Source organism: Silurus meridionalis, chromosome 9 (genome assembly GCF_014805685.1).
Source record: "Silurus meridionalis isolate SWU-2019-XX chromosome 9, ASM1480568v1, whole genome shotgun sequence".
NCBI classification, from domain to species: Eukaryota; Metazoa; Chordata; class Actinopteri; order Siluriformes; family Siluridae; genus Silurus; species Silurus meridionalis.
The window spans coordinates 4,437,315-4,463,311 of NC_060892.1; the positions used below are offsets into that span (position 1 = coordinate 4,437,315).

Here is a 25,997-nt window from a genome sequence, read left to right on the forward strand (position 1 = left end):
TGGAAATATACCTTAAGGTGTCAACTGTGGACCTTTGGGTTTTTTTTATTTACGCATTTGTACTCTTTTAGGTACATTCCTGTTCCCTTGGTTTTTCTGTGTAAAGGAAAGTTGAAGTTTACCATTAAGTAGTAACTCCTCACTGGTTCCGCTGGGTGTCGTCGTTTTACCCCCTCAAGTCCCCGGGGCATTTTTTTTTTCAGATTTTTAACATGGCAAAGGGGGAAAACAGAGACCCCCCTCTCCCCTTCTCCCTCTCTTTTTCTTCTCTCTCTCCACCCCCAGCCAGGATTCCCAACCTGAAGAAAAGTGCTTGGACGTGGACACATATTAGCGGAGGAACAGCTGAAAACTATTTCAGCCGGTCGGTCCGCAACTTTTTTTTTTTTTCTCAGCTCCACTCGCATTTCAGGGTTTAACTGCGAACCCGAACCGGAACTGGACCATCATGCCGAACTGAAAAACGGAGATTTCTCATTTCCACCTAAACTTTTAGGGGGGTACGTGTGGATTTTTCTTCACCTCCTTCTCCTTCTTCTGCTTCTTCTTCTTTTTCATGGATGCGACTTAATGCAGGAATAAAACTGATCCGCATTTGACCCGGACTGACCTGGAGATTTGGACCGGGACAGAGCGCGCGCTGTGGTGAGTTTAACGGGAAAAAACTGTGCGGTTCTGCTTTGATGTTGGTACTGAAAATCCGAATCAACTCCGGAATGCGTGCACACCTATTCATTCATGTACTACTATATTATTCTTTATTTTCTTTTGTTTGTTTGTTTGTTTTTTTTTGTTTTTGTTATATATATATATATATATATATATATATATATATATATATATATAATAAAATAAATAAATACAATCACTAACAAATCATGACAAATTTCTTATTCATGAAAGCATTAAATTTTGATTTTGATTCAGCTTTACAAAATAACCTAATAATAACAAACAGAATTTAATAAACACAAAATTGCGCAAAACACCTTTTAAAATATATATATATATATATATATATATATATATATATATATATATATATATATATATATATATATATATATATATATATATATATCAAATCGGAGCAAAAATTAACCGGTTCCAGTGAAAGCCGCATTTGTCAGGTTTATCCACGGAATTCAATATAAAGCATTAAAAAAAATGAATTATCATAATTTTCTTTAAGTAAACATTTTCAACATCATGTTTTATTAAAATAATGAGCGGTTTTTGAGCTTCACGAGTCAACCCGAATTCAGATTCGGTTTTGAACCCGGTTTCTTTTTTCTTCTTCTTTTTTTGAACCTTTTATAGAAACAGCTTTAGAACGTTTTTTCCCCTTTAATCATGTATCTACATGTGTATATTTGTATATAGATTTTAATGCGTTTAAATAAAGAAAAGGAAAAAAAATTGAAACAAAAATCGCACACTAGTTTACTATGTAGTAGGTTTAAATAGCACGTCCCCAACGGTCGCGCGCTCATTGGTCTCCATTGCGACCTGCAAGCATGCGCACTTCCATACTAAAGAGAGCGCACTAACCCTCAGGGCACCTTCCCCATAGTGCTACAGTAGTGCAGATCTGTGAATGCGCACTGTTTACTTCCCGAGTGCGCAGGACGCCTCTCAGGACTACTTTTATATATATATTTAGAAATTATTCACCATATAAATGGGTTACACATGAATTAAAGATGTTATATTACTATTTGTTAATAGTTGGGTTTACAGGTGGAAATGTTACACTGAAAGATTTAGTTTTTTACATTATTTCTATGTTTATTCATTCATTCATTCATTCATTCATTCATTCATTAATGCCTTTATCTATTTATACTTAAGTGTTTTTTGTCCTCTGTGCCACTTTAATCTGATTAACTATTAACTAATGATGGGTTTTTACAATCAAATGTTTCACACTGTATGTTTGAGGTTTGTTATTAGTGAAATACATTCACAGGTGGTACAGAATAAAAAACAACAAAAATGCTGATGCAGCTATCTTTGTTTGGTTTGACTATTATAGAGTGAAAAATAGTTTTTATAGGTATCTGGGAGCAACCCGGGCATATGTGTTTTGGAGGGTATATATACATATATATGTGTCTTGTATGTGTATTTATGCAGTTACGTTTTCTTAACGAACGGATTAATCTTCTCGCAATATCCCTTCTACACGTTTTAGATGTTTTTAACTTTTTAGAAACTGGAGACTACATGCATTTATTTCCACGATGCTTGTTTACTGTAATGCGCTCTACCTGAGGGCCTCTGCTGTACCTCGGCTTTAACACCTAGGAGTCTGGCCCCTGCTGATCGTTCAGATCTCCTCTCGCATTCAACATTTGGTCAAAGAGTATATTCATTGAATAGCTTCCCTAGGATCCCCAATGATTAAAAACAAAGGGTGAAAGAGCGTTCTCAGTTGCTGGACCTAGGTTCTGGAATGAGGTTGTGGCCTACAATTTATTTAAACGGCTTTATTCAATTGGGGGTTAAGGGCTTTGCTCAAGGGCCCAGGAGCAGCAGGTTGGTGGAGCTGGGATTTGCACTCGCAAGACCTTTCTATCAGAAGGCCAGTGTCTTACCCACTGAGCTATTACTTGCATATCAAGGTCTTAAGTTATGTCATTAAGCATATTTTTTTTAGCATATGATTCAGTATAAAATTCCCATTTGATGTTTCTCAGTTTGTTTATGTCTATGGGATTTTTTAAATACTGTAGTACAGCATGTCATTGATTTTAAATGTACTTTATGAATAAATTGTGACTGACTGAATAACACAAATTTACCCAAAGCCAACAGACATGGTTTAAAAAGACAGTATGCTCTTTTATCCTGTAATGGCTCATTCTAAAAAAGTCAATCACAGCTGATCCCTGACCTCTGCTAAATGTTAGTGTATGAACTGGAGCAAATAAACATCAAATCCTCTTTATTCTCTTAAAAAAAGCAAAGAAAACCCAAATTACAGGTGAATGTTGCCCTGAATGTGACATTTCTCATTAGACTTGATTAAACATGATCTCTTTCTGTGGTTTTCTGTTTGAAATTCTGCTTTTTGGGGAACAAAACACAACAATTTCGCTGGAAAGACTTGTGTCTTTAATTTGGTTGTGTGATTTGTTTGATAGGGTAATTATTGTTTTATGAACGCTTTTTTTTTTCTTTTTAAGTGTTAGCCTCCTTTTGTTAGTCTGATGTGTTTGTAGGATCCTTTTGTGGCCCGCTGTGCAAGTTCTCTACAATATCAAGCTACAAAGCAACAGGAGGCAATCTTTTATGTCTTGAGATATACGTATATACAGTATATATAAACACACACACACACACACACACACACACACAGTCTCAATAAATGTGTATGGAGATATTATGAAGTGCGGCTAGCTAGCTTGCTAAACTGCAGGCAAAGCTTGTACAAAGCCTAGCGTGCAAACTAATTTTCACAGTGATTAGTTCATCAAAGCTCTAGCAAGGTTTAGCTTCATTTACTTTACAGTTACTACTGTTTGGATTGTTTTAATGACAGACAGTAATATAACAGGCGGATAAATACAACAAAATAAAATAATATGACCGGCATAAAAACTGGTAATTTCTAAATATAATAATAAACGTGAATCCAGGGTGTTGTTTTTTGTTCATTTTGCTTGCTTGGGGGTTTAAATTTAGCAGCAATTTATTATGTGTTAGCGGCCGGAGCCCCTTTAAGAAGGTAGTGAATGGAGGTAAGACATGTGACCAAGGCATCTTGACATGCATCAGCAGTGAGTCATAGACGGATGTGGCGGAGAGAATCCAGTCATTTTCCAAAATAAAACCGTTCAGAATCAGATAATAAATAAAACGGAAATAATGTAAGTTATGTATTTTTTCTGTGCGCCCCTGTACCAATTGACCCAGGGACCGGTGCCGGTCAGCGGCCCATGGGTTGAGGACCACTGCCGTATAGCATGTTGATGAAAGGTTCAAAAGCAGGGAACTGTTTTACGAGCTTTTATGATGTGCCAATGTGCTGATATATAAATAGCAAAAAAGGAAAACAAAGCCAGTTTTTTTGATAACGTCCCTGCCCGAGCTGATCTTGTGAGAAGTTTGTTTCCAACTTGCTTTGATCACATCATGCCTCTGATCCACCGCCTCATCCCAGTGACTGTGATACCTGCCGTGATCTAGCGATGGACATCAACTAATTACATTCATCAAAAAGAAGAGCTGTTTTTTGTGTCAGGAAGTCAGCGGGACATCCTCTAGCCTGCAGTCAATGCACTTTAATTCAAACCGAACCAGCTTTGCTCAGGCATAGTGCTTGGAAGCAGTAATGAAGGAAAACACGCTGTACGATCAAAACAAACAATTACCGGGGCCTGAAAAGACTCAAACCCTTCAGAGAGGTTATCCAAAGAAGGGCCGCATCTCAGCTCGCTCGCATTCATGGATAAAATGAGCGTTCTTTGTGTAACAATGAGAGATCTGCAATTACCCGGCGTTTGTCTTGAGTGGCAGAAGCGTTAATGGCAGCCGCACCAGAGCGTCTTGTAACGCCAACACATGGCAAGGAGGAAAGGGGAAACGAAGGGAGAGAGAGGCGTGTACGCGAGTGCATCTGTGCTGCCAGCTAATTGTGTTTATTCCTCTTAATTTGTCCTGAGTGCTAAATCGGTGCTCTTCAGAGCTGGGTGGGTGCAATTTGTCTGGTGGTAATAAAAGAACAAGCGCCATGTCTTTGAAATCTGCCCTCCTCCTCCTCCTCCTCCTTTTCCTGCAGCCAGCGGAGCTAATGGATCTACGACATCCATTTGGCCATGTCCATTCTAGGCCTGGGTAACCGTATTACACCTCCAAGGATGAATGTTCAGTCGGGTGTAGTTATCAAGAGCTTGTTCTGAAATGTTCTCTATAGCTCCATAAGATCTGGTGCAAAATGATATGCATTTGAATGCGCAGTTCGGGTTCTGCCACAAGCATTCTTCCAAATATCTTTGTATGAACAATTGCATTCTTTCTTCTAGAGGGTAATCCTTCATGTGTGGTATCTTAATATTATAAACCACATTTCATTTATCATGAAACCACTTGAAGTGCAAAACCTCGAGGGAGTTACTGTGGACACCTCAAAGTAGCCGACTTTCCACTTAGAACATGCTCAGATCTGTTTTATTTCACTTAAACCACACCAATGTGTTTAATGTATTTAAAAAACTGCACTTATTAGTTTTCCACTTGTGGCAACATTTAAGTAGCAGCACAAAACAATTCCTGTTTTAGATTAGATCCGATTAGATTCAACTTGATTGTGCATAGTACATGTACAGAGCCATAATGCAGTTAGCATCTAACCAGAAGTACATAAGTGGGCTATTCACAGTAAATAGCATTTTGTTAAATGAGGGTATGGGTCCATATGTACAGGGGTGAGGGTGATTAATGTACAGAAGTTAATAGTTAACTATAGTTAATAAGACATGGTATATATCGTAATATACAGTATAACTGTGCAAAGATTGTGCAGAGGATAAGACATCTCAAGAAGATGACATTTTCAAAGTAACACGATATACATATTCAATTCAGTTGTATTTTTTTAGCACTTTTTTAGCACTTTTTTACAACGGACCTTGTCTAAAAAGCAGCTTTACACAAATAAAGCGGTAATAAGGTTCTATAAAGGAATGTGTAATTTTATTGCATACAAGGTAGTTTTTTCCAATTGTTTATCCCTAATGAGCAAATCGGTGGTGACTCTGGCCAGGAAATCTCCCTGAGATTGCATGATGAAGAAACCTTTAGAGCAACCAGACTCGTCTGAGTGGCACCAAATGTCCATTCATTGCAGTTCCATATGTAAATACATGACTGTTTGTTTACTACATTATCATTAGAAGGGTGTAATAGTAGCTATCAAACGTTATTCCTTTCTCATCTTTTTTCTGTTTCTGAATCGGAAATTGGGTTCATTAGCACCCTGGGAGAACCGAAATAGGTGGTGTAATCGACTGTTTGCTAGCTACTTTTTTTTTTTTTGTGGAGTGAGCGGTTCAGGACCATGTCAAATATCCATTTACCATGCTGACTGAGTGTCTGAGCGTTGCGAACACTTAGATTATTTTCTAAGAATGAGAAATAAAGCGTGCTGTTTTCTAGATCAGAGCCGGTTAACCTTTGTGTTTATCGCTGCAGGCAAACAGTCAGCGTGATGGTGTCTGTATTAACTTCTGCAAACGACAGACGATCTAAAAGCCGGGTATCTCTTGAAGCAGGGCATGTTGGAAGGAAGAAAAAAAAACGAAAAGCGAGAGGGAAAAAAATAATCTCTGCGAAGGGAACCGAAATTGTATTTACTTGCTGGCCTCTTGTACAGAAGAAACGGCGGGTTAGCGGCTCTGAAAAGATAAGGAGCAGAGCTACAGGAGTCGTCGCAGACGAAAGGATTGATCCCACTAGTTTAATTTCATCCTCCTCTTTGGCCGCTCGTCTGCGTGCGGATGTGGACTGGCTGATGCAGTCCATTCCTGAGGCCAGCTGATAAAGCTGTGACGTAGCGTTCACCTCCGCCAAGTCCAAAGGGTCTGGGATTGAACAGACGCCGAGGATTTCAGACAGCTTGGCTTGATGGTTTCAGTAAAGCATCTTGATAAAGCAGACCATCACACACCCTTTGTCCCTCTCCCTCCCCAGACACCATTTTTACGCTCGTGCTGTTCTAGGGTGCCTCCTGATTAACACATGTCAGGGGCGAGAGAGCAGGTTGTTTCTGTGCACGTGTGATTTTTTTTTCCACTTGGCCTACATTTAGCATTTTAAACATGATGGCCAGCTGGAACGCCTGAGATGATGGAGTGTTCAGACAATGTGGGCCTGTCATAAACTCACTGTAGCCTGAGTTATGAAGCTTGGGAGCTTCTCCGAGCAAGTCCATTCTTCACAGCTGGAGGTCATGGGGGCCATATGCGACTGGCCCATTTATTCTCCACTTTGGGTGAGGGTGGATGGTTTATATTCCATTCGGAGGCGTTGATCTTAATGACTAGCTGGAGTGGCACATCAACTACAGAATGACCTGTTGTCAGATTTAAAGAGTGAAAGATTGACAAATGGAGTCTTGCTTTTACAAGATAAAGTGTGCATTAATAGATAGAAAACTGAAAAACTAAGAATATGAAGGGTGGCAATAATTGTAGCGTTGTTTTTGCAGAATATTCATAGCTTGACGGTTCCCCTGTTTGGTGTCACACCGACTTTAGCAGTGTTGTTTTAAGCCTAGCGCATTAATAGAGACTTGATTTGAGTTGGACTAAGCTGGCTAAAGCTGTCGTTGAATCCGTTAGGCTTGGATGCAAGCCTGGGGGCAAGAGGGCTTTGTTTGGGGTGATTGAAGAGAAGAAAGAAGGGTACAGTCACTCCATCGGTGCCAAATGTGAATCTGAAGGAGTGATGGTGGTGAGTGTGGAGGGTGGGGAGGGGGGATGCTTTTTCATGTGCTAAAAGAGGCTAATCCTCTTCCTTTTGTATGAGGCCTTGGGGGTTGGGGCATGATGGGTAGCCTGGGAGGCTTTTTTTCAAGGTCTTTTGTTGTCATTTCACTCCAATCTGAGGACATCTGTTGGGAGTGGGTGTGGCCTACCAGCTGATGGCGTGGGGGGTGATGGAACTGCAGAACCAATAGGGATCTGGGGAAATGTGTGTAATTGTTTGTAATGTGAGTATGAAAACATGGCCTCTGGGAGCTCGCTGGAGACAGGAAGGGGGCAGCTGAACATCCATCAAACCTTGACGGGGTTAAACATTAGACCAAATATCTGCCTGTTAATGAAAGCCACGTTTGTTTAATTAGGAATGACAAAAAGATTCGGTTGGAGAAGCAGCGAACTCGGCAGCCTCTAACTAGCATGATTGTCACCGTATGATTAAGCTCTGCTGGAAATCTCTCATTATTGTAGACCTAGTTTTTGGAAACAACAACCTGCATTTCAGTGGAAATCACAACCCCAACTCAATCTCCCCCAGAAATACAGGAACAAAGCTTTAGCTTATTGCTGAAGTGGTAGCATCAAGGGGACAATCTTTGTTCTCTCTATGGTACCCTTAGAGAATGCATGCTTTGCCAAGCAAGGTGCAGAAAATTAGCGCCTAGATTGACGCTTTAAAGCACGAGCGGTCAAAAAAAGTACGATTATATAACCATGCTTTATTGCGATGATCTCATACTCGTACTGTGACAAGTCCTAATACTAAGAGACGGCTGGAATTGCTCAGTCTAACACCGTGAAACATTCTTGACACCTGAATCAGGGTGCAGCAGTGGCTCTAAATCGGTTGTGTGGAAAGATGTGAGTGTCTCTGTGTCTTTTGTAGCAAATCGCACTCGTTTTCTCAGAAGTCGGACGACGAGAGAAATGTATTGCATAACTATATCCAGAGTGAGAAACCTCCACAAAGCAGCAGTTTTGGCTTTGCAAATATCCTTAAAGCTTATTAAAGGGATTTTCTTGATAAATTACACAGAAAACGTCATCTATATTGATTCACTTCATGCTCTGATGCTCAGGTGGGTGTATGATAAACCACAAAAAAAGAGATGAGCTTGAGCTCTGCCTGATCTGTCTGCCAGCAACATGTCCAGACTCAACCAGCAAACCTCTTTATAACACAGCCTACGGCCTTGATTTTTCTCCCGTATCTTTTTTATTAAACGTGCCTCTGAAACTTCCAGTGCAGTTCAGTGTAATTGGGGAAAAAAAGTGAAATTCATCTGAATAAACAAATGAACTCACGGTGTCAGTGGAGATAATCCTGCTTAAACGTGATGGCGCGGCAACGAGTGAGATTCGCTGTGCCGGAGATTACTGCGTCGAGGACAAGAGGCGCACCTTATTTACCGATTTACTCTGAAAGAGCGGGTTTTGTTTTTCGTCTGCCCCTAGCGATTTTTTTTCTACCTCCTTATTTTTCTGCTCTTTGTTAACGGTTAAGATGGGAAGTGAGGCTTGGCTTTTGGCTTTTACTACGAAAAGTGGGGATTTGTAGGGGATCAGCCGGCCGCTCCTCCTTATTAAATCTCCACTTACAAAACCTAACGACATCTTTCTACTTCTCCCGATCACCTTTTGTTGCATCTCCTCAAAGCTAGGGCACATATCAGACCCTAGGTGAGAGGTACATTTTTAAAAGCCTGCTATTTGCTATAGATAATGTTTCTGATATAGAAGATATAAATCATACATTTGTTAATTAGCTGCCCAGGCAAGAAGCTCCAGTGTGCTGCACAGTCTGGCCCAAGTCTTATTGTGAGTTTGGTAGGAGTGTGAACGTAAGCAAACAGGAAGGATAATTGGTATGTGCTCAGTAGACATAGTCTGAGCAGACAAAGCAGAAACACAGGGTCTGACGTGACTGTACATACGACCTCTTCTGTTTGGTCGAGGTTTCACGAGCTGAAAGAAACTCAGAGGTCTGGGATAGGAGCAAAGAACAAATGCTAATTGTGGCCTAGTGGGAGGAGAAGAGGTATTATCTGTGTGATAAGACAGCAGGGAGGTTCAGGTGATCAGTGTAGCATTAGCATAAAGATATAGATGGCCTGGTTAATCAGAGGCCCATAACACCCAAGTGTGTCTCAATGTTTACAGGGTTGTGTATGGAGGCTTTTTGAATTTGAGCATTTCAGGCTTATATGAAGAAATAGGACTGTAAAAAGGAAAACACAAACACATTTTTTCAGAGCAATAAGTCTTTTCGAAGTAAAAGAGCCAGACCAGCTTGCCAAAAAAGTGATGCTGTGTATCATCCTAGTCCCGTTTTGTATTTGCATCATTGACAAATAGCAGCTCTTAACATGAGGGGAATGTGAGGGAAATGTGAATGGAAGTGTGAGGGTAATTATAAGCGGAAATCTGTGGGGAATATGATAAATGTGAGGGAAAACATGGGGAAATGTAAAGGGGAATGTGAGGGAAACTGCGTCGGTAATATGAGAGAGGAAATGTGTGAGGAATGTAAGGGACACTCGAGGGGAAATTTGTAGGAATAGGGAAATTTAAGGGAATATATGGGAACTTTAAGTGGAATTCAGTGTAAATGTGTGGAGAATGTGAGGGAAAGTGCATCAGGAATATGAGGGAAATGCGAGAGTCAATGTGAGGGGAAAAGCCATAGTAAACGTGAGGGAAATGCATGTGAATTATAAGGGAAACTGATGAGGGAAAAACTTACGAGGAATATGAGAAAAGTATGAGAGGGAAATGCATTAGGAATGTGAGGGGAACGTGAGGGGAATGTGAGGTGAATGTAAGGTAAAATGCGAGGAGAAATGTGAAGAAAGAAGATGCAGCTTAAAGGACTATCACATAGTGATGGTTTTTTTTTTCTTTTATCTGTTACGGATATCTGAATCCTAAAGCAATGAGTAGGAGGTGGAAGAAAGTACACGGCAGTTCTTGGATTTGGCAGAGCTGATCCACGAGCTTAAGGTCAAAAACTAACTGTGTTCTTGAGGTGCATATGATTCAGTTAAGAGCGTTTGAAGTGGGAGTAATTTTGCCCATAGCTAGATCTTGTGGTATGACTCTATGACCTTAGAACGTGCACATGCAGTGAGTTTCCTGTTTACAAAATCAGTTATATCTTTGATATTACTTTCATTTGTCATGTTACTGTTGAAAAAAAGTCTTTAATCCTGCTCAGATCAAGACTATTTATTAATAGGCACTAATGAATAGTACATGGTTTTGTTATCTTAATATTGTCTTCACTGACATAAAGGACATTTGGTTGAAATGTGAAGGGAAATACAAGGAGGTGTGAATAAAATGTGAGGAGAAAGTGATTGAAATGTAGGGGGAATGTGGTGGGAAATGTGAGGATAATGTAAGGGGAAAGATGAGTAAAATGTGAAGGGAATATGAGGTAAATGCCCACAATTTGAAGCCTTACTCACTTTAAGTCCTCATTACACCTCAAACTCTGGCAGGAGCATTCCCAATCTAGTCACTTGGCCAGAACATCATTCACAGGAACACAACTCCATTTTTCACATCCTTAGCTCCGTGTCCACGAGCTGTGATTCTGAATCATTAATGCTGACTATGGGAGAGGACTACATGCTCGAGTGCGCCATGAACTCCAGGGATACGGCTTTCGTAGGAGGTCTGACAAAGCCCTAACGATGACGGAGATTTCCTCAGACATGCACTTCGGAACCGTTTTCACAAGCCCGCAAGATCAAATCTGCAGGCTTCACACGCCGAACTAAGTGGTCACTCGTCTGGGCTTTGTCTTTTTCTATGAAAGATGGTGTCATCATGATATTGATTTCTCTCCAGGAGTCCGACGCGCTCACACGGGCGTAGCTTGTGCAGATACAGATGCACGTGCGCGCACGTGAACTTGCATAAGAGAGTCTAGGTGAAGGTATGAGGCATGCACGTGTATACACACTTACAGGATCTGGGTGGTAGGGCTTGCTTTACTAAGCATTGAATTAAGCATGGGCGGTATATAAGAAGAGAGAGGCGAAGGACCACCACGATGCTGCTGTAGTCTCGAACCCTCCATCAATTCAGCGTTTCGGTTCCCTTTGTTCTGTGTGCTTTTATATGGCATGTGGGTGACTCGCTTGCTTTCTTCCCTCAGTGTTGCTTGGGAGGTCTGTGTGTTTTTACCTCAGGGCTTAACGTCTTTTAAAGTTTTCGTGTGTGTGTGTGTGTGTGTATTGGGGGCACTACTGTGTATGTTACACTGGGATAATAAGGTACACAATTTTTAAATGATTTACAGTATAACACATATGGCATCCAGACATGCACTGCTCATTAGTTTTTAAGATATATCGCGACGATTTGTTGATTCTTTTCTTATAACGTTAATGTATTAATATGTGTCACGTTTTATATATGTATATTTACAAACAAAAAAACTAACAAAAAAAGTGAAATGCTCAATGGTTAAGTTTATGGATTATTGTTCAGAAGGTTTTCGGTTCAAGACCCCTGCAATGTGACAAACTTTTGGGCCCTTAAACAAGGCCCTTAACCCTCTCTGCTACAGGGTATTAAGGCCGACTAATTAAGGCTGCGCTATGACCCCAGCGTTCCAAAAAATTGGGACATGCGAAGAAAGAATTTGTACATTTGACAAGTAAAACCATCTTTCTGTAAAATACTTGAGTCTGATTGGTCAGTCAGTGTGTTTGATTTTCAAATGATAAATCACAGCCACTGACAACGGGAACGTCCTCCAAAAGAGGCGAGAAGACAGCAACAAAGTATTTCTATTTTTCTCTATTAAATATTGTTCCATTTAAAAACAAACCTGTTTTAATAAAAGGTTGACATTCCCAATGAATGAAGCGTTGCTATAGAAACCATACCATATTAGAACAAGCATATTGTTATAAACCCGTGAATGGTATGACAGCAGGAACTAGGGTCGGAACTGTTGTTATAGAAAACGAATGAGCATTTTCTGCCCAATCAGAATTGAGAATCGAAGTGCGCTGTGTATATGCATGTTCTTGTAGTTACTGTTTAGTCGCTCACTGAATGACTTGAATGTAACTGCAGATTGAATAAAAAGTTCCAGTGTGTTTCTTTTGTCCTGCACAAAAAAAACCCCTGAGGCCGCATTCAGCTCTCACACACTGCAGCAGGAGCAAAGAGTACACACACGCACACACACACACACACACACACACACACACACACAGAGTACTCGTATAGATGTCCTTCCTGTTATCGCTTTTCCGCCAGTGCCCGGGTCCTCTCTCTCCTCTTAATTATAGCGCTTCTAAAAGCAGCGCCGGCCTCGGCACGCTAAATAAAGCCCAACGCCAGGAGAGCCTTCAGTCGAGTGGCTCAAACGATGCTTAATGGTGAAGTGTTTTGGGACCTGTGTGGTCGTGCTTCATCATGAGCACACGGACACACACACTGCCATGTTTTACTATCATTGTGTTGGTGTTTCCATGGCAACGTAATACCATACCTACTTCTAACCTTAAAGAACATTTGTGCCCAAAGTGCCAAAATTGCTCCAGACTCCTATTGTAATGAGGCCCCCATGAAGACACACACACACACACACACACATGACCCTGTTTCCCCCCTCATGCCTGCTTTCTAAAATAGCCAGAATAATTGTTAGGAGACAATGAGCTCACTTCATCTGGGTTCGTATTGTCATTAGCATAAGTGATTGCATGCACTTGACCCAATTGGAGGACAGTGTGTGTTTGGTGTGTTTAGTGTTGTGCGTGTCAGACTCAGAGTGGCACGTTGAGCATGCCATGGGTGGAATTAGATACCAGACAGAATGCATATGTTTTAATGTCAGTTGTGACCTTGTCAGGACATGTGATCATTGGCAGGCCATTGGGGCCAGAATGATCTTTTTTTCTGGCCTAAACTCACATATATTCGTCAATGAATATGTATTTAATTATTTGCAATAGTCGATTTTTTTCATTTCATTGTGTTTCCATTGGGGGCGCTGTTGCAAGGAGTGTCTGTATAAGTTGTAGTTTCTATCCAATCAGATCTCAGCCGTCACATCGCTTGAATTTCCTTAGGGCGCTCACAAATAACCACTGCAGACATCTGGCTATGTATTATACATGAAAAGGAAGCTGGTGCTACACAGATTTCGAGCTGGAGTCACTGGAGCCCTCTAGAAGGTGTCCAATCATGTCGGCGTTTTCGCGACCTTCGATCAGATGGCCAGAGAGCGTGTTAGTCAGAGTTTTGCAAACAGCATCTTTAGCAAACCGTACAAGCTTAAATATATCGATGTGGATTTAATAGCTGTTTTCCTCTCTTTCCGCAATAGCAGAAAGAGGAAAAGAAAAACGTATTTGGACACAACAATACTTACAAGGACATTAACAAAATGGACTTTTCAATAAAAGCTGGACATTGTGAGGACAAATCGGGCAAAACAGTCTGAAACAGTTGTTAAGTTTTTCATGAACCATTTCTACTTTCGCATTTACTTGCCTGTAGTATTTTCACAAAACCAAACCAAAATTCCGTAAACCCGAAATGCACTGAAAAAATTGACAAAAATGCACGGGATCATTTATAAGGTCAATGTTGATGCTTCTGCTAGAGAAGTTGTACAGTACGTAAGCAGTGAAAGGAGAGTTGTTGAATTGTGTTTACTGGGTTTCTTGCTTTAGTAATGGCGTTCGTTTCCGCTGTCTGCGATGCAGCAGTCCATTATACCGTGTTTCTCTATAATATTGATGGTTTCTATAGCCGTGGCATCACAATGAGTGTATTAAGAGGTGGATTGATTCAGGTAGGACATCACTCTTTTCTTTCACAACAATTTCTCTCGGGAGTTTTCTTTTGGCATCGTTGTGCGTTTAAAAATCACCATCGGTGAAGCTTTTCTCCCGATGCCGTGCAGCTCAGAACACAGGTGAAGTGTGTTTTTTCATGCCCGGTTGTTTTCAGCGTGATGAATGATTCGCTTTTCCTGTAGACAGTCAGAGTGAGCGACAGGTCAAACGTCAGAGGAACATCATCCATATTTATGATGTGGTGCGGCCCGATTCAGTGGGAGCGCATCTGATTTAATATAAAGAGTTTAATTGGTTCACCTGAACCTGTTCGGCAATTTAATTGGTCTAATGTTATGGGGTTCAGTTCTTTGGCTTGAAGTTTGTGAAACCCAGAAAAAAATGATAAATTAGCCGCGTCATTGTTTAAGCCGCGGGGTTCAAAGCGTGGAAAAAAGTAGCGGCTTATAGTCCGAAAAATACGGTATATAGTTCTGATTCTTGAACGAGCAATTCAATATTTTAATTTAATTCTTAAGTGATCAGTGAGATATTTGATTATGGAACCACTGAGTTCGCAACAATACGATTTGTCTTGATTTATAGATTAATGATTCATTTGCTAGTGATTTCACTCAATCTGCTGCAATCTGACTACATTTGATTTAAAGGAATGATTAAGTATTTGACAATGCAATTGTATCTGTATGTGTGTGTGTGTGTGTGTGTGTGTGTGTGTGTGCTGCATGAGATAAAGAGAGCCAAAAGACACTTTTGGCTCTGGCTAGTGAAGTGAATTGGAAGACGACATCCTGAGAGACGCTAATGACTGTTCACCACAAGTGCTTTGAAACCACAAAACTTTTGCCAACAAACTCTCGAAAATAGCAGCTTGTATTACGAGTGTAATGATTTCCTGTCTCAGATCACTATGCTTCAGTCAATGGCTGTGTGATAGCAAGCAGGGGGTGTGGCTTCTGTTAGTCTTACTGCACTGTCAGTCTTAGTAAAGGAGGTGTGGTTAGAGGAAAAGGTGTGGCATCTCCCAGCCTCTGTGAATGAAAGGTGGCGTGGCCTTGGTCAGTATGAGTTCTAGAGAAATAGGCGTGGCTTCTCCGCCCATCAGTCTCAAGAAAGTAGGTGTGGCCTCTGTGCCTGAGTGTCCTTGTTGCCCAATGCCATTGGATTTTATTATTTATGATCCATGAAGCTGATATTTTTTAGATTAAAGAGGAAGAGGTGAGTGTGAGAATGAATACGGCCATAACATCAGCTTTTATAACACTTTTAATATTCCTCCAGAATTCAGTGTTGCTGAATTCTTTCATTTGTCCCTAAAGACGCAAATCCTGAGATTTTCAAATGATTTGTCTCTAATGATCTGATACGAATCATCTGATACGAGCATTAACGCAAAATGAGCTTCGTCTTAAATATAAACATGTCAAAGACAGTTAAAAAAAAAAAGAAACAGCCGAGAACTAAGTGCTGATCCAAATATATGTAATGAATAATATGGCGTCTTATACATTTACACTGTCGTTTTTATTTAACATCTTCCGGACTTTCACAGCCCACTTGAGCCCAATGAGATTTTGTCAAGAATCAAAACACTCCCAAAAATACAATGCTGTGTTTTAAATTGAAGTGAAAAACTGCTTGAAGGTAATCGATCCTCATCCTCCATGTGTATTTTTCATCCTCGAGCTGCTTCTTGCACCTCGTCCACGTCTGAATCGTGCTTTTGATGTCGGCTGTCATCCCGAGACTTGTGATAAGACATCCCTTGCGGAAAGCGCGGCGCTGGGATCCCCGATTTTCAGGGAACCATTACGGACAGGAAATCAGCATGCCGACTTCCTTTGACTTCCCGCTGCCAGAAGAATTGCTGTGAGATTTTTTTTTTGCAAAGGACAGCGTTGAGCAGCTGTGAGATCGGGATTGACTGGGGGGGGGGACTTTTTATACGGTTTTCAGCACATCTGGCACATCTGGGTCGACACGTGCTCTGCACTTCATCTAGGCCGAATCTCTCAAAGGTACCAGGAAAAATCGAAAAGAGTTTTTTGGTTCCCTTAAACTTTCCCACCACTTTTTTAGTGCCATGAAAATCCTTTTCTGGTTCTACAAAGAACTCTGCCTGAAGGTTCTCTGTTAATCCAGTCATAAAACCGTTTTTTCTTCCAATCCAGCAGACTGCTTTATATGAGATGTTATATGAGGCACATGTGGAGCATGTGACGTTTCCAACCGTATCTGGTTCTTCTCCAAACTGCTACCAGAACTTTGGAGATACTCGATTGTGCAGGATGTCCCTGGATGCGGTACTTGAACTAGAAGACCCAATCCTGTGCACAAAGCCAGCTCCATGGAGATATGAGGACATGGTTTGGCATGGAAGATTTCTGCTAACAGAGTTCTGACCTTCAACTATATTAAACATCTTGCACTCCAGGCCTACATCAGTACCTGACTTTACTAACAGTCTTGTGGCTGAATGAATCTCACACACATCTCCAAAATCTGGTGGAACATCTTCCCAGAAGAGTGGAGGTTATCATAAGTGCAAATGGAGACTCGATGTGGAATGAGATGTTCAAAAAAGAAGCATGTACCATTCTTACGGTCAGGTGTCCACAAACTTTTGTTCATATGTTGTGGTATCACAACACAAGTTTCTGTAAAGTAGCTGTTACTATAGAAACGCTAATATCGTGCAGGATAATTCACCGCTTTCCGGCCAATCAGAATTAAGAGTTCAAGACAAGATCTGGTCGAAGTGTTTATAGGTCAAAGTCAAGTCAATATTCCTGCTGTCATAGAGACCATGAAACGTTTTACTCCCCTGCTCCTTCGTTTTTACCTTCAAGCGATCACTTAGCGTGACCTTGACGTATTCACACCAAGGGCAAGTCACTGAGGTGTGTTAAAGACACTCTGAAGCAGCAGTCAAACGTTTTCATGGGTTCAATTTAGCTTCCGGTAACCTGAGGCGAAACGATCCGGACCCGAAAATAAAAGTCGAAATGAAAGCAGGTTAAAAGAGTTGCTCAAATTGATTTATCCTCTATTTTTTATTATTATTATTATTTTTTATCCTGAGATGACCGTTTTGCTCCGGTGCTCCGGAAACGCAGGCCCGCTGTGTGTGTTTTGCCCACAGTCGTTTAGCATAATTGCACCTTTGGTGAATTTTTTTTCTCTTTTTCAGGGAGAGCTATCGATTTCCCTCAGCCCTGCCTGTCATGGTTTCCCTATCTTTGCGGCTCTTTATTTCGCCTTTGAATTCCTCCGGCGTGGCCGCTCTTGGATGGCGTTCAAGTTGGAAAATAGTAACGGGAGAGAAATTCGATTAGCGCTGAAGTGCTGCTCACCCGAAAAAAAAAAAGACGTGAATGCGGCCCGCGTCCTTGTCCAGATCGGCAGCGTATAGGAGAGGCTTAATGGGTTAAAATGGTGGGACTTCCTTATCACACACACACACACACACACACACAAACTCACACACTCTTTCTCTTCCTTTTTTCTGTCACTTTCCATCTTTCTTTTTCACTTTTGCTCTCTATTTCACTCTCTCTCATTTTCCTGCCTCTTTCTCCTCTCTCAATCCCTTTCTCCATCTTTCTCTGTCTTTTTCTCCCGCTTTCATTCCCTCTCTCCATCCATCCATCTCGCTCTCTCTCTCTCTCTCTCTCAGCTCCCCGAGGAGGACATTTCTTGCTAATTGTCCTCATGTGGCTTCTCCGAAACAGAAGCACAAAAGCATGAAAACACGACCAGTTTGTCCCCAATTTGCGGCCGCGGCGTCGTTCACGCTCGCATTCGCTCACACACTCGTTTCTTCTGCCCCGACAGCCTGTAGATACCATTGGCTAATTATTTTGTGTGGTATTCTTGCTAACAAGCTCATGCTAACGACAGCAGCAACATCATCATCAACATCCTGAAGACCTTCTCGGTTAACTTTTTTAATATCACAAGAAGGATGGATGAATTCCATGAGTTTGGCACTTGATTATTTCAGCTCCATGTGATGGCTGAAGTTCAGAGATTTATGTTAGTTTACTGCTTTAATGGCTTGTTTACTGGGTTAGGAAGTAGCCTGATGTGGTATTCTTTTGGAATTCTGAACCAGGTCTGCATCATTTCTGAAGAGAATCTGTGAGGTAACGGATTGTAATTCGGACATTAATAACATTAAGAAACCATGAGGGCTGCCATTAATACAGTTAAGCGGTGCTAACAAAGGGCTTCATTTATCAAGCTGGAAATAAAAATTTGATGACAAAGCCAGCTCCATGAAAACATCCTTCACTTGGGTTGGAGTGAAAGATCTTGAGTGGCTTGCAGAGCTCTATAACACTATTGTAATAAACATGAATGCTGACTGCACCCCAGGCCTTTCCTCCTCACCTACATCAGGTTCGGTACCTTTACTACCTCCATTGTGGCTGAATGAATCTTACACAAATCTCCTCAAAAGCTGGTGGAACATCTTGAGAGAACAGTGGAGGTTTTTCTAACAGCAAATGGGGACCAAATGTGAAACAGGATGCTCTAAAAACATGTAGGTGTCCACAAACGTTGTGTAACTGTGAAAAAGAAACAGAATCTTGTTGCTGATTGATAGAGACAAAAAGTTCACTTCTTGTTTTAATCAAAAATAATACAACACTATAGAGAACTGAATCTTGCCTCACTTTTGCCAGTTCCATAGGGACCTTTTTTTATTTAGATACGACTTCTATTTAATAGAATCGCTCGACTAATATTCATCGTATCGCTGCGTTGTCTCTGCGATAATCTGATTAACGGCGGATGAACGAGCGAGGAATAAGGTCGCACGGCCGACTCGTAATCTCTATTCATCAGCAGGCGCAGCAGCCCAAGCAAAGCAAAGTTACTGGATTAGTCCAGATTAAAAAGTGGAGCAAATTAGGAGGAAGAGTTTAACACACGAGGCGAAACAAATCATATGGCTCGAAAATCTTGAGGGTTTTTTTTTTTTTTCTCCAGAATCAGCGATTTAGCCTCGGTGTTCTTGAGCTGCTTCTTATTTTGGTTTAGCCAACATGTGGAGGTTTTACACACACACACACACACACACACACACACACACACACACACACACACACACACACAACAGCCGGTGTGCCTCATACATTTTTTAATAGGTATGTGTAAGAGCAGAGAGCACAGTGACATTATTGGAGAGGCAGCATAGGCCCTGCAACCCAACACACACACACACACACACACACACACACATACTGCAGTACTGCTTCACTCTGCGCCAATGATATTTTACTAATCATTTCTCCACATGCGTTTATGCTTTTGCACACTTGTAAAAAAAAAATAGAAATTAATTTCTTCTCAACGATATCGTGCTTCTGTTATTAATATTATATTAATAATAACTTGGTTGCCCAGTAACATGAGGAGCTTAATTTTTTTATACACAATTAAAAAAAAGACGCTTCTGAAGGGAAAGGCTGTTTACCGCTCCTATAATATTTAACAGTGACTTTTTGCAATTACACTTGACAATGATGTCCAGGATGATGCTCATTGAGCCCTGAGGGAGGGGGAAGCTGAGTGCTTAAGACACAGAGCTTCCGATCAGAAGGTCGTGAGTTCAAATCAGTCGAATTAATTTTTATTTGTAAAACCCTTTTAACAGTATACATTGTCTCATTGCCTGTAAGTTTGTTCCTTATAATTGTTTTATAAGAAATGGGTTAAATGAGCGAGCCAGCGGTGACTGTGGAAGGAAAAACTCCCTGAGATGGCGTGAGGAGAGAAACCTTGAGAGGAACCAGACTGCAAAGTGAACCCATCCTCATCACCGAATGTCCATTCATTATAGTTCCAGCACGGTTGAGGTGTTCAGTGATGGGCGCTAATAAACTGGGGTCCAAAACCATTGATATTAATCACAGTCCAAATACGTTCTCAGAGTTCATGAGTTACTCATCTTTAGGCTGTGTTGGTGGAACCATTCCTAGCTGCACCGAGTGTATCCAATTGAATAGAACTCTATCCAGAGGTAGGGTGTCGATGAGTCGGTATTAGCTGAAGAGAAAGGGACAGGAACACTGGTCACTGGGAGAGAGATAGAACAAGAGAGAGAGAGCTAAGGAGAGAGAAATCCCAACACCACCAAGATGCCATTGATGGGCCCTCTTAACTCTTGTATAAATGAGATAAATGCAGGTAGCTCTGCACGAGTGTGTCCGACAAATATCAGAAACGTGACTCTTCCACAAACACAAATATAAACAGATATATAAGGCGGACTTCCACGTTTTATGGTTAATTGGTGTTTTTCTTTGTCGTGTTGTTCGAATGTCCCAGCTGTTGGAATATATGCTGTTTTTGTGTTTGCAAAGAATTTTGTGCAGTTTCCTGCCAAATACCGAGCCACTGTTTCATGTTCTGTGTTTTGTGTTTCTGATCCCGGTTCTGTCTTTCGGTTCATGTCATCGATTGACTTTTTCACGTTATTTTTAATCTCCTGACCTGTGATACTATTAGATTATGCTCTGAATTTGTTTGGTTGCTTGTTTGTTAATAACCTGTTCCTTTTACCTGAGCATGTGTCCACACGGCCTCCAATTACATGAGTTTAGAAACGAAAATCGTAACTGGTATAAGTGGAATAAAGCGTTGTTAGAGAAACATTTATCTTCAACTTCAGGGACTTTCACACCATCCCAACAATGTATTGTGGATTGTTTTTCTATGACAGCGTAACCTTCGAATGTTTTATTCCATGCAGTTCTAATTCGATCCGAGAGATTCGTTTCTCATAAAAAATGGATTTATAGAAATCCTACTGCAGATATTTCCTCTTTATTTCCAGACAGAACTTTTTTTGAATGAACCTCAGTTATTTAGTGTGTTGATGGTTTGGTTATTGTATAGATGCTGTTTCGAGTCCAACGGAACGGATATTTTTATTCGCGTCCCACAGAGGCGGTAAAAGAGCATAGCTAGGGCAAGAAAAAAGCCCTCTCGTATTCCGCTCCTTGCTCGATTGCTGCCATCGTCTATAAATACACACACACACACACACACACACACACACACACACACACACACACACACACACATGCACACACACATGCACACACACCTCTACTAGAAGGCTTTGAAGTCAGCTCCTGCTTCTACTCTCCCTCCTCCCCATCGAGCGGCAGGCAGCATACAGGAAGTCATGACGTCCTCACTGCTTCCGGGTGTGTGTGTGTGTGTGTGTGTGTGTGTGTGTGTGCGTGTGTGTGGGGCGAACAGGAACGTGGTGTGCATGTGCTCATTGACGCACACTAGGCACGGTCCCTTATTACATTTTTTCATACCTTTTTAACTACAACTGCCAACGCTTTTTTATCTTAGTATAAAAATAATACATTTTTGGTTTAGTACATAACAATATACTGGGTAAAAAACGATATATTTAAGAAAATGAAAATAAATGGAGCAAGTAGAACGCAATTTAAATTAAATTAAATTAAATTATATATATATATATATATATATATATATATATATATATATATATATATATATATATATATATATATGGACAAAAGTATTGGGACACGGCTTTTACAGCCATATGCGGTTCTTCCCCAAACTATTATGCAATTGTATAGAATGTTTTTGGATGAAATAGCATTGAATTTTCCTTTGCCTTAAACCAGGAGACCAAAACCAGGGGAGTGGAAGATCTCCAGCTATAGAGCTTTGATCTCAACCTATTGAACGCCGCTGAGATGAATGTGTACGCTGACTGCACCCCAGGTCTCCTCACATCACCTACATCAGTACCTGACTTTACTAACACCATTGTGGGTGAATGAATTATACAAAGCCCACTCCAAAATCTAGTGGAACATCTTCCCAGAAGAGTGGAGGTTATTATAAAAGCAAATGGGAACTAAATGTGGAATGGGATATTCAACCAATTTTATGTTCAGGTGTCGAAGCATAGTTGGAATGAAGCCAACAAACATCACCCTCCTTCTGTTCGAAACTTCAAATATATGCACATCTAATATCATTTCATTAGTATGAGATATGAAACAATACCCTCTTTTTTTCTACCTACATACATTTTAAGGCATAATGGAAAAGATAAGACGCTGTAATTAGTCCTGGAATTGTTTCGAGCCACGTTGCCAGATAATGCCAGTTTCTTTCTTTTCACGAAAAACGGTATTTTTCACCATTCTGTCGTTTTGTAAGCTGTGAAATTGGTCTTGCACTCAGTCACTCACTCAATCACTCACTCTCTTCCGGCTCAGTTTCAATTCTTATCTTCCACATCCCTCTAGCCAGAGACAAAAAAAGGAGCGTTTTCTCGCTTACTCTCGGTTATTTTTAGCCTTTGCCGCCAGTAAAAGACCGAAAGGAGTTCACGAGAAGAAGAGGAATTTTTCCAGGTTTTCCAAAACAGCCCTAATTTACTTTTTGTTTATTCCAAATCGCCATCTGGAATAAATCTCGCCACTGATGTTTTTCTGTTTTTTTTTCCCCCCCTATTGTGATCATTCAAATTGCTGTTCCGCCCCTTGATTAAGGGATTCCACACATCATTATGGCAGCTCTCAAAGGTATAATAAACTGTATAATGAGTGTGTACCGCCTATGTGCACGATAACATCACATCTCCGCTGTGTGTGTGTGTGTGTGTGTGTGTGTGTGTGTGTGTGTGTTAGAAAGAGGTACCATTTACTCGTGCTTGTACCGTTCTCTCTTGTGAAACTGCAGTTCAGAGCACTGCAACAGTCATTCATGTACATACACACAGCATGCACTGCACATACTTATTCCTGATTTTATAAATTACAAGAACTCATGCTATAAACAAATGTAGAAATAAAGTTTCACTGAAACAAACTTTAAATATTTCCTGCAAAACGAGCTTGCAGAGTAAGTTGCGATTGCAGGGGCAAATGTAGCAGCCATGTATCACCATTGTTTCGGACTCCTGGGCAGGATTCCATGTATAGATTAACATGGCAGAGGTAGAGCTGCATCATCTTAGAGACAAACCAGGAATAGAACATCTGGTTTTATTTCTTTTTTCCTTTTTTTTTTGCACTATAAACAAGTGTTTGTGAAAGGGCAATGCGTTAGAAGTCATTTTCACATTGGTAGCTGCTTCATATGTATCCTTAATGTATCATATCGTTGACTATGCATCTAGATGTGAATCACATCGGCCTTAGTTATGGAGATGCCTATCTCCAGTTTCAATAGAAGGACTAATTTCCTTCTTTAAGGTGCAAATTGCACGATGAGGTCATGTGTGAAACTGGCAAGATAGAGATAAAACAAAACAAAAGTTTTATTCAAGATATTACAACTCCATTCACTCCAGATCAGTAGACAATACATTTGTCATTGCAGTGCTCACACAGAGTGTAGACAAACTGCAGTATGTTTACTCCTCTGTCATGAAGACTTTCTCGTGGTGTTTAAATCTCCTTACAGAAATCTTCACCGTATTGATGAGCATAGGTTTCCTTTGTCATGCAATAAACCCATACGCAATGCCTTTCGACCATTTCCAGAACCTAACAGCGCTGCTATAATATTCAGGCTCGGTTTTGATTTGAGATCTAGTCAAGGAGGCATCTCGATATCAGTCCCAGGTGTGTATGATCTTTTTTTCGATCTCTGTATTCGCAGTCCCTCAGCGTCTCTGCGTGTCTCAGCAGGCCTCCTGCAGGTAGTTCCGTGTTTGCTATGCAGTGATTTTGTTGATATATATCTATTTTTTTTTTGTTGTTGATGTTGTTGTTGCTATTTTGTTCCCTGGGAAGATGCGATCTGCCTCCCACATGTCAGCTCTGAATCTGAAGTGAGCCACTTGACTTGCAAATGCTGAGCGAGGTGAGTGACACGTAGCACATGGCCAACCGACCAGGATTAATGATGCCACACACAAGCATTAGATTTATCGGGGCGCTATTTCTCTAGAGGGATGTGTCAGCCATCCTTCCTGAGTGCAAGTGTGCATGTGTGAGTGATCAAGCAAACCGGGAAAGCGGCTTTCGCATTTATATGCGATGGAATTTAACGGCACCCATTTGCCATTCGTCCGGCGCCGGGTATCACAGAGCTCTTCGGCCGAGGTTTTAATTGGTTTCCCTGAAAGAGATGTTGGTTTACAAACATGGCTGATAGTTTGGCAGACATGTCACGCCACGATATTACTCGATACATGTCACGCACCATCGCATTTAGGTTTCCTGCTTTTTCTATTGCGTTTTAAGGAGCACGTTTGAGGTCTGAAGATGTTCATGTAGCAGACTGTTTGACTAAACCATGCCGCACTACACTGAAAGCCTGTGCTGCACTCGAAGTGTGACTTTATGTACATCTGGGGGGCCAAAGCATCAGCTCTGTTTTTCTTCCCACTTTGCGCCGTCATTGTGACCGACATCATTATCTGCAAATCAGATTGAAAACTTCTGATAAACATTTAAAAGCATTTACTCGTTTAGGCAATCTAGACCGAAGGAAGGCTTATCTTTTTTTGAAGATAGCAACAAGTTAGCAGAAAACATCAAAGAAAAACTTAGCGCTAAGTAACTGTCTGGAATATCGTTATAATAGTTTGTGATTTGAAATGCAACCCTAGTTTGTTAGTCAGTTGTAGACACTTTCACAATGCTTTATTGCCGTGACTATTAACATCGGATTTGAAATTACGAGGACATGCTCTTTTGAAGTATGACTGAATTGAAGTATTATACATGCAGTAGTCATCTTGTAAAAATTATCTCGGTATAAAAGTGTCCATGTGTTTATATTTAAGACTCCACTCAAGCAGAATTGAATCTATTTTATTCATGTATCTTCAAAGTCAGGGTTGCTGCCGATGCTGCGTGTATCTCAGGAACACTGGCCATGAGGCAGGGATACACCCCGGAAGTGCTCCAAGTCTACCAAGCTCTAAACCTTACCTACCCAAAATAAGAGAATAAAATACAATTTACTGACCTCTACCTAACCCAAAACAGAGCTACTTACTACCCCGATTTAAGTATTTTGAGTATTTGCATGGTTATTTACAGAGCCAAACAAAAGGTAACAACCCCCTTTCAGCAAGCAAACAACAGCTCTCACAACCAACCAAACTACAGTTCTCCAAAACTTTCTGAAAGCCAAAATCTAACACAAGCTTCGACCTAGTCAAACGAACAGCACAAAGAAACAACGGCTCTCGTAACAGGGTGTTGATGTGTTGAACACCAATCAAGAGACAGCAGCAGTCAGCCTGCAGGAGCCAATCAGATGACATTTCCTACACATGGCACAGACAAACGAAACATAACAGAGAAATGAAACAACCAAAAGGTTGTAACAGTAGCATGGGCATTCTACCTGTCTACTTTGGGTGCTTCTGAAAAAAAAGGCAATATTCCACACAGACAGTAATCTGATCAAACCAAGGAGTTAGGAGGCGCTAATTCTATGGTTCTCTGTGCTAGTGGTTTTATGTTTCCCTCAGCTACATTATCCTCTGATCTCTGAATATAAAAACCCAGCAAACACTGGACACCAGACAAGTCTTGGCCGATCGAATTGTTGAAAGAAAAGGAAGTGTAATTGTTTAAAGAAAGGACACTCATAATAAACTCAGTGTAATGCATCTCATTATCAATATCAATAACCGGATGCTATTGCTCTG

At 40.8% G+C, this 25,997-nt stretch overlaps 1 protein-coding gene across 19 annotated transcripts in view; it reads left to right on the plus strand.

Moving 5' to 3' along the window:
* The first annotated feature begins 224 nt into the window (after positions 1-224).
* Positions 225-25,997, plus strand: part of ptprsa (protein tyrosine phosphatase receptor type Sa) — a 191,319-nt gene continuing 165,546 nt past the window's right edge. For 7 of the 19 annotated variants that reach the window (XM_046856814.1, XM_046856815.1, XM_046856816.1 and 4 more), the window contains exon 1: positions 226-645. The gene's annotated coding sequence lies outside the window, so the exon portion shown is untranslated. Of the gene's footprint in view, positions 646-25,997 lie in introns of all 19 variants that reach the window. The other 12 variants (XM_046856824.1, XM_046856825.1, XM_046856829.1 and 9 more) reach the window with 5 other exon arrangements.